Consider the following 18112-nt stretch of genomic DNA (forward strand, 5'->3'; position numbering starts at 1 on the left):
TTCAGTTTTGCAGAGGGGGGACAGGAGCTGCAGAGGCTGCTGAGAAATCCATGGGAATCTGCTCACTTGGATGGTGTTTGTGGTTTTGCTTCAGGACACTTCCTTTAGTGTTGGGCAATGAGCAGGCAGGGCTGGCACAAGGGATATTTTTGCTCCCCTTTTTCTGGAGTGACCACACAGCAGACATTGGGTAAAACCCCACCAGACCACGCTGGCTGTGTTGCCCCCAAAGGAGAGCTTGGCCCAGATTTGCCCCCAAGTTCTCCAGTTTGTGGCTGACTTAAAAAATGAAAAAAAAAAAAAAAAGACAGAAAGAAAAAAAAAAAAAAAAAAAAAAAAAAAAACCTCAGAAGAAAAAATCAAAACTGTGTTTTCAGCACAGTTGGTGCCTCAACCACTGAGGTTGCTGTGCTTTCAAGGGAGGCAGCCCCAGCACTGGTGCCTGGGAGGAATGGGGGGGAGAGAACTCTTGTGTGGTGCCTTTGATGTTGGAGGCTTTTACCCGGGGAGAAACTCGAGTGCTTTTCATGTCTGCTGGTGAGGGAGGCAGAGAGCCAGGAGGGATCTGCTTTGTGAGACCTTTTCCAAGGGAATTGAGAAGGGAATTTCAGAAGTTGGGGGGAGGCTCTGTGGGGCAGCAGCTGAAATAGGTGCTGAAGCATCCTTGGCTCTCGTGGGCGCTGGGCAGTGTGCATCATCCTCCTCATCATCATCCTTGGCTGAGTAAGTCTCTGCTTGAGCCCTGCCCAGCCTCAGGGAGTAAAAATCAGTGGCAAAAGCTGTGCTGGGGTCTCCACAGCTGTGCCAGTGGGGATCTGTGGGGTGGGGAAGCTGAATGTGGCAGTGCAATGGGTGTGTGGGGGTTTGAAGGGCAAGGAGGGGAAGAACAGAGCAGTGGTTTAGCAGGGGGGAAATCCCAGGGATGTGATGCAGGCATTGTCACAGGGGAATGATTTGTCAGGGCCTGTGCTGAGGGAGGTGGCTCTGCCACTGCTCAGGCTCCCTGTGGGATGGGATGTGCTGGGCTGAGCCTCTGCACCACCTGAGCAGGCAGAGAGTGGGATAGGGTGGTGGCATCAGGTCCTGGGGGTGACACGGGGTGGCACCAGAGGTGGGGGTTCCCTGGGGCAGCAGAATGGGCCCCTGATGCAGATGGGCCATGCTCAGCCAGCTCCTGCAGCCCTGAGGTGAGAAGCAGCCCTGGGAAGGGGAGGGTGCTGCCTGTGCTGGGGTCCCTGCTGAGTTTGGGGGCCCTGCCCCAGCTGGAGGGGTCAGGTGTGGTTTGCATCTGTGCAGGTAATAGAAAATAAGTTTCTAGAAAATAAGTTTCCATCATAGCTTTTGCTTGAATGGTCCCAAACTCTGCATCTGGAGTCCTAAAGCCCTCAATGCTTTCTCTTCAGGTTAAAAAATGTCACTGATGGTTGAGAGATTCCCAAAGTTCTTGTGGGGTGTGGGGGGACCTGGGCCCCCAAGAATAGCTGAAGTCAGCAGCACTCTCTGCTCTCAGCTTTAGGAGGGTGTCAGACATGAGAGCTGCATCCTGCAGAGCTGAAAACCTCAAACCCCTTTGGGGCCTGTGACCTTTGAGCTGCAGTGAGTGTCACAGAGCAGAGCCTCTGCCTTTAGCAGGTGGGAAGGGCTGCTCAGCCTCCCCAGGCTGGCACATGTGGGGCTGCTGGAGCTGCTCTCAGGTTGCTTTTGGCAAATGCATTCCTGTGACATCTGGTGATGTAAGGGAGGCCTGGCAGCCCAGGGCAGCCTCACTCCTTGGTTTCTGCTCTGGAATATTGGCTGTGAACTGATATGTAAAAGGAACTTCCTGGTATTTGATGGTCCTGATGAACACCCAGCTCCTGAGCATCCCTGTGTGCCCTGGTGGGTGCAGGGCTCCTGTGCCTGCCCTTTTCTGTGCCTCTCAGTGCCTGTGTGGGAAACGCTCCCCAAAAACATCTCCTGCTCCCCCCTTCTCTTGCCCATCCTGCTCCAGCCCGAACAGTGGGGTTTGGGGAATGGGGCTGGGGGTCCCCGCAGTGGGGTTCAGGGAATGGGGCTGGGGGTCCCCAGTGGGGTTTGGGGAACGGGGCTGGGGGTCCCCAGTGTTCAGGGAATGGGGCTGGGGGTCCACAGTGGGGTTCAGGGAATGGGGCTGGGAGTCCCCAGTGAGGTTTGGGGAATGGGGCTGGGGGTCCACAGTGGAGTTTGGGGAATCAGGCTGGGGGTCCCCAGTGGGGTTCAGGGAACAGAGCTGGGGGTCCCTGCAGTGGGGGTTTGGGACAGGGGGGACACAGAGGCTCGGTGCTCCCTGGGGCCTGGGGGTGGCAGCTGGGTCACGCCATGCTCCAGTCCTACTGTGTCCCCACAGTTTTTCTGTGCTGTGTCACAGTCCTGGAGCTCTGCAAACCAGCCTAGCTCCAAGCCTCACTTTTTGTTTTCCTTTTTCTTTATTTTTTTAAATAATTTGAATGGCCCTTCTGCAGCCTTGAATGTCTTCTGCAGCCTGACTGTTTGCCCAGTGGCTGTGACATGGATATTTAGATGATGCAGTGGGATCACCTGGACTTGCCAAGCACAGAGTTTTTCCCTCTTGCCTTAGTCTGGCAGAGGATAGGGGTGCTGGGCATGGCAGCCAGGGCTGTGTCAGTGTGAACCCCCAGGAACTGCTCTTTCCCTCTGTATCCCAATTTCTCCCCTCTGTATCCCAATATCTCCCTGTCAAACAGCCCTTGGAAGCAGCCAGGGCTGCAGGAAAGGCTTTATGCCAGAGGATTTCAGGCAAGGCTTTTTATATCCATCCCAGTGTGACCACACTTCATTTAGGGAAGGAGCATCCGGGATGGATCTGGGCTGACGTATTCAGGGCTGAGACGATCTCAGCTCTGCCAGAGCGGATCTGGGCCAGGGGAGCAGCTGGGCTCCAATGGGGCCGGTGCTGCTGCCCTGTGCTGTGACTCCCAGCTCACACTGAGCTGTTTATCTTGGATTTCTTGGTGATTTCATGGGTGTTGTGTCCACCCTTCTGTAAATAGCAGGTCATTCCATCTCTCCCCCAAACCCTGCTTTGGAGCCACGGCTATCCAGCCATCCACGAGCTGAGCAGCTTTGTGCTGTGCACAGCACCCTGGGCTTGCTGCTGCTGCTTCCCAGGGTCAGCTCACAGCAACACACGGAGCAGAGGAGTGCAGGAGCAGCCTCCCATAGCACCAGGCAAGTTTTGGGTTAAAGTTGCTGAATTTTGTTGAATTCCTGCTGCTGTGGATGGTGAGTAGGGCGGAGGGAGCAGACTGGTGCTGCAGCTCTGGGGTGGGAGGGGATTTTGTGCTGCTCTTGGACATGTGCTGGCTGAGAGTTTCCTGGTGCTGATTAATGACTCTTGGTTGGTGGACTAAATTTCCCTGGGAGATAGGTGAGCCAGGCAATGGGGCATTTGTGTGTGCATGCAACACTGAGCTTTGGTTTTGAGAAAAGGTAGAAATGGAAAAAAAAGCAAGAATTGTGATTATGTGTGATCCCCTAAGTGCTGCTGCCTTGTCCACAACTTTTCTGGTGCTAATTAATGACTGTTGGTTCGTGGACTAAATTCCCCTGGGAGATAGGTGAGCCAGGCAGTGGGGCATTTGTGTGTGCACACAACACTGGGCTGAGCTTTTGTTTGGAGACAAGGTAAAAATGCAAAAAAGCAAGAATTGTGATTATGTGTGAACCCCTAAGCTCTGCTGCCTTGTCCAGGTATGATTCCAGACTGCAGGATACAGCATCCAGGAGGAGCACAGCTGTCCAGGCTGTGTGCCCTGCTGTAAGGGCATCCTGAGTGCAGATCAGGACCTGTCACCACAGATAAAATCAAAGAAGTTTGGAGCACACAGAGGACTGTGCTATCCCTGGGAGCTCTGACCTCTCCCATGCTGTTGCCATCCATGACTTCCCATGTTGAGATCAAAATGCCTGTGGGGCTCATGGGTGGCTCTGTGGTGGGGTTTGAATGTGTTTGACCCCAGAGCCCCTCAGCACATCCCCTCTGGCCATAGCCTGAGGTATGCACATGTGGCAGGCTCTGATGGCCTGGTGGCCAATGACCCGGCAGCAGCGGTTCCTGGACGCCTCTCCATGGGGAATCCAGACTTCCCTTCTCTGAGCACGGTGGAATTTTTATAGCCTGTGGTTTTAAATGCTGTGATTTCCTTATGGCCCTGTCAGAGCTGCTGCTCCTTGGGTAACATGTCTGAGCTTTGCTCCAGCACAGGGGAAAGGGAAGGCTGGATCTCCTGGGTTTGAGCCTGCTGGGTGCTGTGATCTCATGGCTGAATTCAACTGGACCTTATTTCGTTTATCCCCAAAATTTGTCAGGCCTTGGGGAGTAGGGTACAGTAAAGCGAACTTGTTTGTTAAGAAATGATCACCAAAATGGGAATGAACGAGTTAATCTTGCAAGTACAGCTCAGTGGCATCCTGGAAGTGTCTGTCCAAAAATCGGGAGGGGAGTGGACATGTAGCATTCCAAGGTAACAGGGTAGAGGGGCCAGGCTGGCAAACCCCACTTGGCACAGGGACTCAGCTGTGACTGGGGCAGGGACGTGGCACTGTGGGATGTGTGCCCAGGCAAAGGCAGAGAGAGTTTGTGCACATCTAGAGGGTGTGAGCGCTGTCTGCCTCCCATCTTTGTTCTCTGAGGTCCCTGTCCTCATGGGGACAAGGCAGAGTTCTGAAAAAATGCTCCGAAAATCTCTGCTGGCTCATCCTTATCATCCCCAAAATGCCAGGCAGTGCTGGGGTGCTCACAGGTTCCTCACTGTGATCTCTAGCAGCTGGTGGGAAATCATCAGTGTTGCTTTCTCCAGGCCCTGATGAATGCCCTGAAACCACTGTCCAGGTCTGGCTGTTCTGGGGTTGCTTTGGGGCCATCAGATTTTCCAGGCTGACACATCCATGTCCCCATGGTCCTGCTGCAGGGATGCTGCCTGGGTCCAGCCGCCTCCACCCAGCTCTCCCTTCTCACAAACTTGTGGAAAAGTGATTCCCTTTCCTATTTTCTGGCCCCTTCTCAAGCTCAGACTGGGTTAACTCTTGCTGTAGATGCAGAACTTGCTGGAGGGCCCTGCTCAGGCGGGGCTGTAAAAGCCACATTTTCTTTGGGAATCGGATTAAGGCCCCTTTTTCTCCCTGCAGTGTGGGTGACATGAAGTCTCTCTTTGTCCTGGATGGTATTTCTGGCCCAGCTGCAGTGGGTTAACCCTTTGTCATCCCACCCAGTCCTGGTGATGAATGGCCCTTTGCTAAGCAACAGGGACCTTTTCCTGGGGTGGAAGCACTGTGGGGGCCCTGTGGGCTGTGTCCTTCCCCTGCCCAGCTGGGGATGAAGTGCAAATCCTTGGTGCCTGGCTAGGGGACGTGTCTGTGGGACAGAGACCTTCCCAAATGCTGTTTCCCACTGCCTTTCTTTGCCATTTTTTGTCTCTCTTTACTCACCAAGATAAATGGATGGGACTTTGCACCCCAGTCCTGCACTGGCACCAGAGGTGTCTCCATGCTGGGCAGCCCCAGGCTGCCTGGATGGCACAGAGGGACATGGGTGACAGAAGGAGGGGGCCAAAGTGACAGTGAGAGCAGAGGCCAGGCCAGCTGGCAGAGCACAGAGCTGCCTGTGTGCTCCTTGGAGGGCACAGACCATATCAGGGCTGCTCCCTGGGCACCAGTGCCCAGCTTAGTGTGGCACTGGGCTGGGGCAGGAGCAGCACATTTCCAGGAGAGCTGGAAGGCTGGATAACCAGGCAGAGAGCATCCATAGGTATCCCAGGAACCCTTGGCTGTGGTGCCCACGATCCAAGGAGGTGCCTTGGTTTGGTACTCAGTGCTGGGCTCTGTGGCCAAGCAGAAATGAAGGTGATTTCAGTCTGGTGGCTGTGGGCATCTCACACACCAAACCTGGGTCTATTTTACTTTTTTCCTCACTGTGTCACAGACATCTTTTCATGAAAATCCTTTTGTTAGGATTTTTCCTGCTGAAGCTGAGAAGTTTCAGCAAAAAAGTGTAAACAATGGTTATCTGCTGCTGTGGAATGCAACAGGTAAATCTTTGATTGGTCTCCTGTGGATGTTTGGATTTACTGACCACTCACGGCAGAGCTGTTCTCGCTCTCTGCTGAGCCACAGACCTTTGTTATTCATTCTTTTCTATTCTTAGCTTAGCTAGCTTCTGAGAACTTTCCTTCTATTTCTTTTAGTATAGTCATAATGTAATATATATATATCAAAAACTAATAAATCAAGCCTTCTAAACATGAGGTCAACATTCTCGCCTCTCTCTTCATCCTGCAACCCTTGTGACCACTGTCACACTCACTGTGCTGCATTGTTGCATCACCTTGGATCCATCCACTGCTGCTGTGAGCCTGGCTTGGTTTGTTTGTTTATTCAAAACCCAAATGGTAGCAGGAAATGTCCCTTTCTGGTGGCCTGGAAACGCTGCCAGGGGGACACAGTGCTGGCTCCCTGCAGCCTGATCTGTGCTGTTATCAGGGAGCCTCCTGATAAGAGCAGAGCAGGGATTTCCCCAGAGGGGGTCCTGGACTGTGTCAAAGTGGCACCAGGAGCTGCCCAGGCCTCCCAGCAGTGGGGGGAGTGCAGCCCACAGAATTCTCCCTGTGTCCCCCCTGTCCCTGCTGAGTTTTAGGACATGATCACCCCCAGGTGATGGAGGGGTGCCACCCCCTCCCAGAGCTGAGCCAGCAGCAGATGGGCACCGAGCAGGGCTCACTCCCAGCGTTGGGAACTGCAAGGAGGCAACACATTTCCCTCCCAGCCCTGCTCCTCCTCCCCCCCATCCTCCTGACCTTTTCCCATCAAAACACAAAGCACTATTCTTCCAGGCAAGGCACCTCCATGCGAGGAGACAGCTGGCGCTGCAGCAGCTTGCTGGGGATGGGTTGTTATTAATTAAGCTGCAGGAGACAGCCAGGCAGCTTGAATGGAGTTTTCCTTCTTTTCAGGCTTAGGATGCCCTAAATTCTTTTTTCTTTACCTCTGAACATTTATAGGTTTCTAAAGGGGCAGCAGACAAAGGATGGAGAAGGGCCCATTATGTGCAGCTTGCAGGGACGTGTATCCCTGCACATGGGCTGCAGGGACTGTTAGGGCACCCCAGCAGCTTCTTTACAGCTTGGTTTGTGCCAGGGGGTTGCTGTGACCCCCAAGGATGTCACTGCCTGGGCATGTCCCCATCTAGAGAGGAGATGCCACTTTGGGGTGAAACGATTTAAACTACTTGAACAAGTTTGGGGTGACTCAGGCAGTCAATTTTTTCACTCTCTGCTGTTTTCCTTTGCAAAGGTGATTTATTTTCACCAAACTCATCCTTTGCCCCTGCTGCTGGGTCTGCTTTGCCCATGCTGCTGGTGGTGAGAGGAGCAGAGGTGGTGGTGGGGCTGTCTGAGGGGCTCCTTGGTGTGTGAGCTCTGTGTAGGCTCCATCTGCTCCCCTCTCTCCACAGGGCAGGATACAGGGCTTTGGTGGAGTGAGGTGCAGAGTTTACTTTACCCCTTTTGGGGATCATTTGTCCTTTGTGATAATCTGGGGGGGGGGGTCTGGGGGAACAGATCATGCACTTGATGAGGAGGAGGAGGGGTGAGGATTGCTCCTAAGCAGCCAAGTGTGTTTCCTTGGGCATGGTTGGGCTGTGCCATCTGCAGAGCTGGCCCAGGGATTTGAGCAGCAGCGTTTTGGTGCCAAGGCAGACCTGAACCTGCTGAGCAAAACCTGTGCTCAGAGCTGAGGCTGTGGCAGAGATGCTGAGTGTGCTCTGGGTCTGTCCAAACCAGCAGGGCAGTACTCCAACCAGTGCTCCCTGTGAGGGAAAAGGAATCTGGGAGGAATGGGGTTCTTTCTTGGGGTCCTTTCCTTCCTGGGGCTCTTTCTTTTTCCAATGTTTGTGACTGTGGAGTGCCTTCCTAGCAGAGCCTGCTCCCTTTTGGAAAATGCTGGATTGCTGAAGCACAGTGAGGATCTCCTGCCTGCAGATCCTCTGCAGGAGGAATGTGCCAGAGGAAGGGAGGCTGCTGCAGGGACACTGCTGGGATGTGACACCAGGAACTGAGGCACAGCCTCTCCCCAGGGACAGGGTGACTCACACCAAGGACAGTGCCAGCTGCATGTGATGGTTGGTGACAGCGTGTGAAACAATTCCTTCCTTCCTTCCTGGACAGTGGGACAGGCCTGGAGATGTCCAGATGGAGCAGACTCTGGGTTTTGGTGTGGTGGAAGCTGGGGCACTCCTGGGTTCAGCAGAACAGCCACGGGGCAGTGATGGGGCCAGGCATGGAGGGGTGGCTGCTCCCTGTGCTGCCTCAGGATTCCCTGAGCTCTGGAGGGCTCTGGGTGCTCCTGGCAGTGCCTGCACCCCTTGTTCTGCTGCTCCACTCCCCTCTGTCTGTCTCCAGGGAGATTTAAGCCACCAAAGAGCTGCTTTCATGAAGGAGCTGGTGGGATACCTGCAGAGGTGTGTCTGATATGGGCTGCTCAGCCACCAAAAGAAAAAAACCTGCAGGATCCATGGACTTGGGAGTTCACTACAGCCAGAAGGGGGGAAATTGATCTGTGGGTCTCAGAGATGTTCTGGGAGTTACCCTGCCCATGCTGAAGGGACCATGATGGCTACCTGCCAGAGCCCTCCCTGAGTGGCAATATTGCAGATCTGCACTCAGGCTCTTAGAAAACCTTTGGGGTCATTTTTAGCTATTCCTGGCACTGAGGGATCCTTTCTGTTCCTGTTAGAGGTGATGGTGTCTCTTTCAGTGCTAAAAAGAATTAACTTTTGGTCTTGTGATCTGCAAGCTTGTGTCCTTTTCTCGGTCATGCTACTTTCCACTGAGTTGATGGTGCTCTACCAAGGTCTCTGGATGTGATTTTCATTCTGCTATTGATCTGAGATTATAAATATAGCTGGCAGAATTTCCATCTGTCTGTCACAGTCACTGGGGACTGGCAGGTAATCAGCATTGCAGCAATATTGAAAGAATTAAAATTATTTCCTAAGCCCTAACAGTGCACTTTTAACTGGGACTTGCTGAGGTGCAGTAAAATTGGAAATTCAGCATTCCTGGAGAGAACATGTCCTGCTTGTTCTGCCTGTGCCCAAGGGATTTGATGTTTTCTCAGGAGATGGGCAGCTTGGGATGAAGGGGATTTGTTAGCAGCTCTGCCCACAGGCTGGGTAGTGCTGGTGAAGCTGCCTTCATTTGCACATCTTGGTTATTCCTCACAGCTGGGGATTTGTGGTTGGATGAAGACAGAGCATTGCCTGGCACAGAGGAGGGCTGCTGGGGACAGCCCCACTGCTGGGCACTGCTGCAAAGGACTGGGGTTGGGATTGTCCCCAAAACTCAGGGACTGTTGAAACCCTCGTTGGTGTACCCCTGAGTGTTCTCCAGTGAGTCCTACCAGCCCTGCACAGTGTAGCTGTGACATGGGGACCTGCTTTCACTGTCAGGGATGTCCCACAAAGCAGGACAGATTGGATTGTGTTAGCCAGACAGGAATCTTCCTCAACATTTCAGATTAGTTGCAAGACTAAAAGCTGGATCTGTAGTTAGTTCAAATCCCTTGATACAACTTACAACAGCAATAGGCCTTGTTAGAATTGCTCCTAACTCTGATTATGAGGTTTTTCTAAGAGAAGAACAATGAGTTTGTGATTTTTAAAGCCCCTAATTAGGGGATTTGGATCCAGTTCTTGGCTCTGCTGTGAGATTTGTGTGACCCTGGGCGAGTCACTTAATCCCTCTCCAGCTGATCTGCACTGGGAGCTGCTTCCTTCCTCTGCCTGTCGGTCCTGCCTGTGCTCAGAGCCAGGAATGAGCAGGGGGAGAGGCACAGGCAGGGCCCTGATCTCTTCTCAGGAATGGAGATGCTCCTGTAAGAACAAATCCCAGAGTTTGTCTGGGATTTGTTCTTACAGGAGTTTGTCACTCTGTGAGTGCCTCCTGTGTGCAAACACCCCAAAGTCCCCAAAGCCATCCTGGGGACCAGCAGTGCTCCCAAAGCCCTGCTGCACTTGCTGTGAGGCCAAGGATGACACTTTGTTGTCCTTCTGAGCTGCTGGCTCACCACCTGCTGCTCCTGGGGAGGAGGAGATAGGACCTGAAACAAAATATTTTTTTGTTAATTCATCTGGGAAACAACTTGTACACAGAGTTCCCCTGTGCCCTAATTTTTTTCCCTGGGGGTGGTGAGGTCCTGGCAGGGGTTGTGCAGAGAAGCTGTGGATGCCACATCTCTGGAAGTGTCCAAGGCTGGGTTGGACCAGGGGAAGGTGTCCCTGCCCATGATTGGAATGAGGTGCTCTTTAAGGTCCCTTTCAAGAAAACCAGTTTGTGTTTCTGTAAAATGCCTTTGCAGAGCTTCAGTGACCATGGGGAGAGCTTTCCTATTTCTAGCTCTTTTTTTATTTTTATTCCCTCACAAGCAAGACTAAAGTATGCCCATGATTTCAATCTGACAAAAATTAAAAATTAACTCAGAGGAGTGAGAAGTTGGTTCACGTGGCTGAGCACGCTGTGTTCACCCCTTTGCTGCTCTCACTTTGGGCACATGAACCCCTGTGCTGATGCTTAACTCTGCACAGCCACAGATGTGGCCAGCTTAATGACAGGGACAGGAAACCATCACTCCTGAGATCCTCCCTTGACTCTTTGTGCAAGCTCAGCACCTAAGTGAGCTCAGCACAGCCTTTTCCTGCCTTTCACCAGCTAAAACAAGGCTGGAGTGACTTGCAAACAGACCCAGCTGCTACTGGGGCAAGCCTGGTTTGGCATCTAGCATTGGATTTCCCTGGAGATTAGAGAGATTAAAACACTAATGCCCATTGATAGGGGTTAGAACTTTAATAAGTCATAAAAAGTGGTGTAATCTGGCAGAAATCTGCATGCAGCTGCAGCATAAGCAGATTGAGGCTGGGTTTCCTGCCTGGGTGCTGGGTGAAGGTTTCTCAGAAATTGCTATTTTTGGTGCTTGCTGAAGTGAGGGATGTGGGTCTTGTCCCCCCCTCAGCACTCATAATTTGCAGAGCAGGCTGTGCCAGCCTTGCTGGGCATCACAGGAGGGGTGCTGCCAGCCCAGTGTGCTGGGGAGGGCTGCTGCCAGCCTGGTAGAGGTGCCTGTGCTGGGTGGAGGAAGATTTGCCACTGCTGGTGGTGCAGAAACAGAGAGGGAAGGTGACAGCCACGCTAGCACAGGCAGGAGACAGAGCAGTGGATGTGGTGCCACTGATACAGGTGGCAGGGCTGGCATTAAGTGCAGGAGTGTGGCAGAGGCTGGTGACAGGTCCAAAAGGGAGTACAAGTACTAGTCCTGGGCAAGAGACAGAGCAGGGGTGGCTGTGGTGCCACTGGCACAGGTGGCAGGGCTGGCATCAAGTGCAGGAGTGTGGCAGAGGCTGGTGATGCTGGTAGCTGGTCCAAAAGGAAGTGCAAGGACTAGCCCTGGGCTTGCAGGCTGTGCAGGGGCTGTTCGTGGGAACGGGAGTCCTTTGGGTGTTGAAGAGTGCAGATGTGCACATCTGTCTTAACCCTTTCATCACCTGCAGGCCTTTCTTTGGGAATGCGAATCTGGGAAGTGCAGGGAGAAAGTCCGGAGGTCATGGGGTAGGGCAAAGTAAGGTGTCAGACCCAAAAGAGGGAGGTTGGCTTCACCTTGGCTGTGACAGGAGAGAGTCCCAACAGCACTGCTGGACATCACAGAGGGGACGTCACCCCGCACCAGGGTGTGCGTTGGAGGAAGCAGGGACAAGTGGTGCAGCCCAGCTTCCCTCTTGCTGCTGGGAGAGGGCTGGGACATTCTCTGATCAAGGTATAAGGCAGTAAGGAGTTGTGGAGGCAGCTCATTTCTTCATTCAGCTTCACTGACATCATTTTAGAGAGCAGCCATGCCCGTGGGGGTGGGTTGACATCTTGTCCTGCCAGATGTGAGATGCAGCTGCAGAGCAAAGTGAGCCCACGCTCGCAGCACTCACACCCACCCGCGGCTGCCCTGGGGCTCTGCTGGAGGATTTCGGGATGCTGGGCAGCAAAAGGCTTCCCTGGGATGGGGATGTGGATGAGACCCTGGTCGAAGTGGGCTCCTCTTGGAATGGCGCTGCCCCGCTTGCCCCAGCCTCTCTCTTTGCCGTGAAAGTTTCTCTTTGCCATGGAAGTTTCTTTGCCGTGGAAGTTTCCCCGCATCTCCTGCGTGGAGCCGGGGTGGGACGAGCCCCCGAAGTCTCGTTGCTCTCACCCCTTGCGGGCCCCTCTGGGCCGGGCCGGGCCCGGAGCGGCGGGGGGATGGAAACCGCCTGGGGGCGAAGCAACTTCCCGGGAAGAGAGGCTCCATCCCCCCGGGCCGGGCTGCAGGGGGAGGAGGCAGGGTGATGGGGGAGGAGGAGGAGGAGGAGGAAGGGCGATGGGGGAGGAGGCGGAGGACAGCGCGGGAGGAAGCGGGAGCCACCGGCTGCCGGAGCCGCCGCCGCCGCCGCGGGTGAGTCTCCGCTGCCCGGGGGCGGGGGCTCCGTGGGGCAGCGCAGGGGGAATTATGGTGGTGGGGAAACGTTTGTTTGGGGGGTAAATTATCCCGGGGAAAGGGCTTGAGAGAGCAGGGGGTGAGTGCCGCAGTTCTCTCGGCGGGCAGTGTGGGGGTTCCCGGCCGGGGCAGGGCATGCCCGGGGTGAGGGCAGCGGGTGCTGCGGGGGGCTCGGGCCTCGGCCCCTTCAGGCGCCGCCGTGCCCCTCAGGAGAGGCCGCGGCTCGGCACCGCCTGGCCGCGCTGCCGGCATTGTCCGGGAGCCCTGCAGATCAATAAATCAAACCCTGCCCTGCCTGGAGGACACCCCCTGGTCCCCTGCCCTGCCCCTGAGGGCACCCCCTGGTCCCCTGCCCTGCCCCTGAGGGGTCCCCCTTGTCCCCTGCCCTGCTCCGGCTGCTGCCCCCGCTGAAGGGCTCGCGGGGCGTCTGGGGCGCAGCTGCCTTTGGTAAAGAAAGACAACAACAGAAACAAACAAAGAAATTAAATAAAAATCCATTCTACCCTGCCCGTCAAAGAACAAAACCGAGCGGGAAAAAAAATTAAAAAGGGGAATAAAAAAAACTGAGCTGCAGCCCCGAGATGTGAATCCCTCTGGTTTGCTCCTTTTTCTGCCGTGGCTGCGGTCGGTGCCTCGTGGGCCGGGGGCATCAGTCCCGAGTGCAGCCCGGGGGCTCGGGGCACACTGGGCACACTCGGCCGTGCCCGGTGCCCATTCCTGGGGCTTGGCCCCGCTCATTCCTTCTGCAGCGCTGTCTGGACGAGCTGAGTTTGGGGATCGCTGCCTGGCTCTTTGTTTACACAGCACAGAGCTCTGTAGAGCACTGGTGATAGGAGTGAAGGGTGCTGTCCCTTGGCTGCGGGCTGGGGAGGGTCCCCGTGTCCCTCCTGGGCTCAGTACCATTGTCCAGGCTGGGTGGACAGGGGTGGGAGTGAGTGGATCCCATCCTCATGGAATCAGTTTTGTGGGTGTTTTTGGACCCTTCTGGGCACAGGCACCCTGAGCCTGTCTTCAGGGAGCAAGGGCTGTGCTGGCCACTTGAGTGGGCTACATGGGGCCTGTTGATGGAGCAGCTTCTGCTGAGATCTGAGTGCAGGAAGGTTCCTCTCAATGGGGTGCTCCCAGTGAGGGAGGGCTGCTCTGGGGTCAGCCTTGCTCCAGCCCCAGGAGAAGAAGCTCCTTACAGAGGGTGATCTGTGGGGCAGCATGGCCAGAGATCTCTGCACGCCCAAGCTGAGACTTGGGGTTGTTCATGATAATCTCCTCCTTTTTAAACGTGGAGGAAAACAACCTAACAACTCTTTACAGGTTTTTAAAGTGGTTTAGAGCTGCTGTCTCACGTGGTTGGAAGAATGAGAATGTCAGACTGTGGGTTGTGCTGCACACGTGTCCAACCCGGGCAGGGCAGTGGTCAGCCTGGTGGTCAGCCTCACCCCACATCCAGGAGCCAGGGGCAGCAGTTCGAGCTTGTGGAGCTTCGACCCCTGGGATGGGCTCCTGCATCCCAGCCCAGAAACCTGCAGCAGCCAGGGGCTTTAAGATGGGAAGGGAAGCAGTGATGGGGAGCGCATGTGTCCAAGCAGGGCAGGGCGGTGGTCAGCCTGCTGGTCAGCCTCACCCCACATCCAGGAGCCAGGGGCAGCAGTTTGAACTTGTGGAGCTTCAACCCCTGGAATGAGCTCCTGCATCCCAGCCCAGAAATGCTGAGCAGAGCCTGCAGCAGCTGGGGGGTTTGAGATAGGAAAGGAAGCAGTGATGGGGAGCACCCATCTCTTGTAAATAAAAGAGCCAGGAGGGTTGAGCTGCAGAGGGCAGGGGACTGCTGAGTTTCCGGAGCAGGAGGGGAAGCACACAGTGAGCGAGGACGGAAGCGCACGTGGCTGGAGGGCACAGCTCGACCCGCGTGTGATGTGTGTGCCCCTGACTTGTGGCTCAGGGCTGGTCGCCTGTGGAAGCCCTCACACCACAGCAAGAACCACTGCCTCCTTTTAAAAACTTTTAAAAACTCTGAAACAGGTTTATTCCCCACATGAATAAAAGTCTTCAAGCCTGGAGCATCCTGCGTGCTCAGGAGGCACCTGGCCACCTCTCTGACAGCTCTTGGGTAGGTTTGGTTAATGAGGAGGAGTTAAGCACACTGTGCTGTTTCTGAGTGGTGTTTGTTGGCACCCAGGTGAAAATGCAAGCTGAGAAAGAAGCATAACTGGTTGGTAGGTGGGCCTGGGCTGGTGGCCAGCCTGAAACTGCAGCCCAATTCTCAGGGATGCAAGGGACAGACTCAGCTTGGGTCTGGCAATGCCAGCCAGGTGCTGGTGATTGCAGCTGAATAATAGGAATTATTATTAATTAGGTACAGTTTGGTGCTGCAGGGGTCTGTGGCACTGGCTCTTTGTGCCAGGCTGAGCCACCTCTGCTTTGGAGGGAGCTGTGCCTCACATTCCCTGGCACCCACACATCCAGCAGGGACCTTCAGCACCAGGGGATCCTGTGGCAGCTGAAAAATACCAGCAGTGCCTGGGCCATGCTGGGATTACATCCAGTCCTGGCTTTGCTGAGACTCCTCCATCCCCCAGGAAGGGAGAGCTGTGTCTCTGCCACCTCCTCCGCAGGCTGGATCCGTTTCCACAGCCTGTGGTCACTGGCTCAGTGTGCCAAGGGGAGAGGCCCTGGAGGCCGCACGTGCTGCAGTCCCCACAGCCAGCTGTTCTTAACCAGGAGCTGGAGATTCTCTCTTTGGAGCTCCAGATGTCTCTGTGACACCCCACTGGTGTGAATCACCTTAATCTTTCTCTCCAAGAAAGATTAGGGTGATTCACACTTCTCCTGGAAAACACTGTGGATACTCAGCTTGGTAGGCTGTGCTTTCACACCTTGTTACACCACTGTTCACTGCTCTCTGTTTGCACGAACCCATCCCACAAGTCTGGAAGCCCATGGTATTTCCAGCTTCTCTTGGATGAAGGGAAGTTATCCACAGTGTCCTGCTCTTCTGGGTGCTTGTAGCTGTGCAGAACTGGTTGCAGCATCATTGAGAGGTGGCCAGTGCTTGGTGTTCCAGCATCCAAAGGGTGTGTCCTGGATTTACTCCCCACACACACGTTGCCATTTAGCCATTGATTGTGTGTGCATCCCTAGAGAGTGAGGTGGTTTGGATGTGTTGATGGGAGGCCATGGCAGAGGTGCAGCCTCCTGGCTTCTCTCTGGTTCCTCTGTGCAGCCACTGAGCACCAGGTCTGTGACCAGCTCTGCTCTCCCAGCTCACCAGCACAGCATGGAGCTGCTGGGTTCACCCAGGACCTGGGGTTGGTGAGGCATTCCCAGTTCAGCCTCTTTGAGGGTGCTTTAACCCTTGTGTGTCTGCAGTGCAGCCCAGTCTCCTGCAGATCCCTGTCCCAGACCCTCAGGGAGGATTAGCAGCCCCTGGCTCTGGGGTTTTAGGGCAGCCCATGGCTGTCCTTGCCTGCCCTGCCTGCAGTGTCCTGGGCTGTGGCAGCCTCGTGGCACCAGCACAGCAGCTCCAGCAGCCCCTGGCCAAGCCCATCCCGCAGCACACAGCATCCAGCTGGCTGGAGGAGCAGGAGGGTCCCTGGGGGGCTCCCAGGGGCTTCCCTCCCCGCGGGGTGGCTTTCATCTGCTGCTTCACAGATGTTGCCTTTGGCTCGTGTCTGACATGCATCAATTACAGAGCAACAGCCCCGAGCCTTTGGCAAAATCAACTTTGGAGCAGCTGTCCTGAGTCAGCCGTGCCCGAGCTGGAGCTCTGTCCCTGCTTGGTGCAGCGCTGCCCTGGCCATCTCCACATCTCCTGAGCCCACCTGGACAGGGTTTCCCTGGCAGGGAAGGTCTAAATAGGGCACAAGCACTTGTTGCCATGTGCTTGATGTTTGTCCAGGAACACTTTAGTGGGAGAGAGCTGCAGGCTCTGAGCTCTCTGCCCCATCAGAGAAGTGATGGCCCCTTGTGTGAGGGACAACAGTTGGGTTAAGGTGACAGTGGGGAATCATGTGAGGTCAGGTCCTGCTCTTGCCAGGGACTCCAGACAGTAATGGGGTGTTTGTTAACCCATCCCTCCTTGCCGTGCTCCAGAAGGGTCAGTCTGGTGACGCTGGCTCTGACAGCACCAAAGATTTGACATTCTCCCGTCAGAGCACAGCAGGTCACACAAATCCAGGATGTGCCCACGATGCATCCCAGGCAACCACTGCTCAGGTCCAATTTATTTTTAAGACCTTTATTTTTTAGACAAGTCTCCTGGGAATGCTCCCTGCCACCCAGCACAGCATCCCTGTGTGCCATTGACTGATCCCTGTGTGCCACTGACTGGTCCTGTGCTGTGGCTGCACCCTCCTTCTGCTGCCACAACCCCTTGGAGCTGAGTGTGACACTGGAGTTCTTGCTAAGAAAAGACCATCTCAGTTCTGGGAAGCTGAAAAAAAGAAAAAATTGCACATTTGAGTTGTGGCATTTCCCTTGGGAGTTTGTTGGTGCTGCTGGGGCGTTGGTGGCTTTGCATCCCTGCTGTCCTGCAGACACTCCTAGCTGCAATATACTGATTATATTGTATTTTATCCTTATCAGGACCCAGGTGCTTTAAATCACAGTTCCCCACAGACCAGCTGGAGCACATGGGCTGTCCTGCCAGGGGTGCTGCTTTTCCTGTCCCTTTGGTGTGGCTGGAGCCTGGTGAGCCCTGAGCCCTTCTCTTCCCCCTGAGGGCAGTTTGGTGAGGAGTGTCTGCTCCCTGATCTGGGGACAGTTTTCCTGCACATGCCCCTGCCAGGGACAGGTCAGCCCCTCTGCATGCTACCAACAGCTCCTTGAGGTGCTGGAGATGCTCCTGGCTTTTATCAACTGGAGGGTGGTTTTCTGCTCTATTTAATTTCTTAGTTTCTCTGCACCTTACCTGCCCAATGTCCCAGTTTGCTGTCCCATCCTTGGGGCTGTCCTGTGCACACAAGTGGTGCCTGGAGGAGTTGAACCCATTGCATAACCCAGTGTTGCTGCTGGTGGCAGCATATTTTCCACATGATTAACTTGTCATTTTGTTGGGGTTATTTTTAATGTTTTGCAGGGATTTTTTTTTTTTTCTACTTTTGGCCTTGCCATTTTGGAATGGGGCTAATTTGTGATTTGTGGTGAGGTCTTGGGCACACTGGGCTGGGTGACTTTGTGAGGGGCAGTGTGGCAGTGCAGTTCCAGCTGTGCAGGATTTCTGCTCCCATGGCAGTGCAGCTCCAGCTGTGCAGGGTTCCTGCTCCCATGGCAGTGCAGTTCCAGCTGTGCAGGGTTCCTGCTCCCATGGCAGTGCAGCTCCAGCTGTGCAGGGTTCCTGCTCCCATGGCAGTGCAGTTCCAGCTGTGCAGGGTTCCTGCTCCCATGGCAGTGCAGCTCCAGCTGTGCAGAGTTCCTGCTCCCATGGCAGTGCAGCTCCAGCTGTGCAGAGTTCCTGCTCCCATGGCAGTGCAGTTCCAGCTGTGCAGGGTTCCCAGGAGGATTGGGACGCTCCCATGCCTCTCAGGGACAGCATTTTTGCTGTCTAGAAGCTCTGTGAGTAATGCTCAGCTGGGAC

At 54.8% G+C, this 18112-nt stretch overlaps 1 protein-coding gene across 7 annotated transcripts in view; it reads left to right on the top strand.

The window, feature by feature from the left end:
• The window catches only part of SEPTIN9 (septin 9), a 156338-nt gene that overhangs the window by 116731 nt on the left and 21495 nt on the right, over positions 1-18112 (top strand). Inside the window, exon 1 of one of the 7 annotated variants that reach the window (XM_059485699.1) lies at positions 12457-12501. The exons of the other annotated variants lie outside the window; for them this stretch is intronic. The gene's annotated coding sequence lies outside the window, so the exon portion shown is untranslated. Of the gene's footprint in view, positions 1-12456; positions 12502-18112 lie in introns of those variants that run through there. 7 annotated transcript variants of the gene reach the window in all.

The sequence above is a fragment of the Ammospiza nelsoni genome, chromosome 19 (assembly GCF_027579445.1).
Source record: "Ammospiza nelsoni isolate bAmmNel1 chromosome 19, bAmmNel1.pri, whole genome shotgun sequence".
Taxonomy (NCBI): domain Eukaryota; kingdom Metazoa; phylum Chordata; class Aves; order Passeriformes; family Passerellidae; genus Ammospiza; species Ammospiza nelsoni.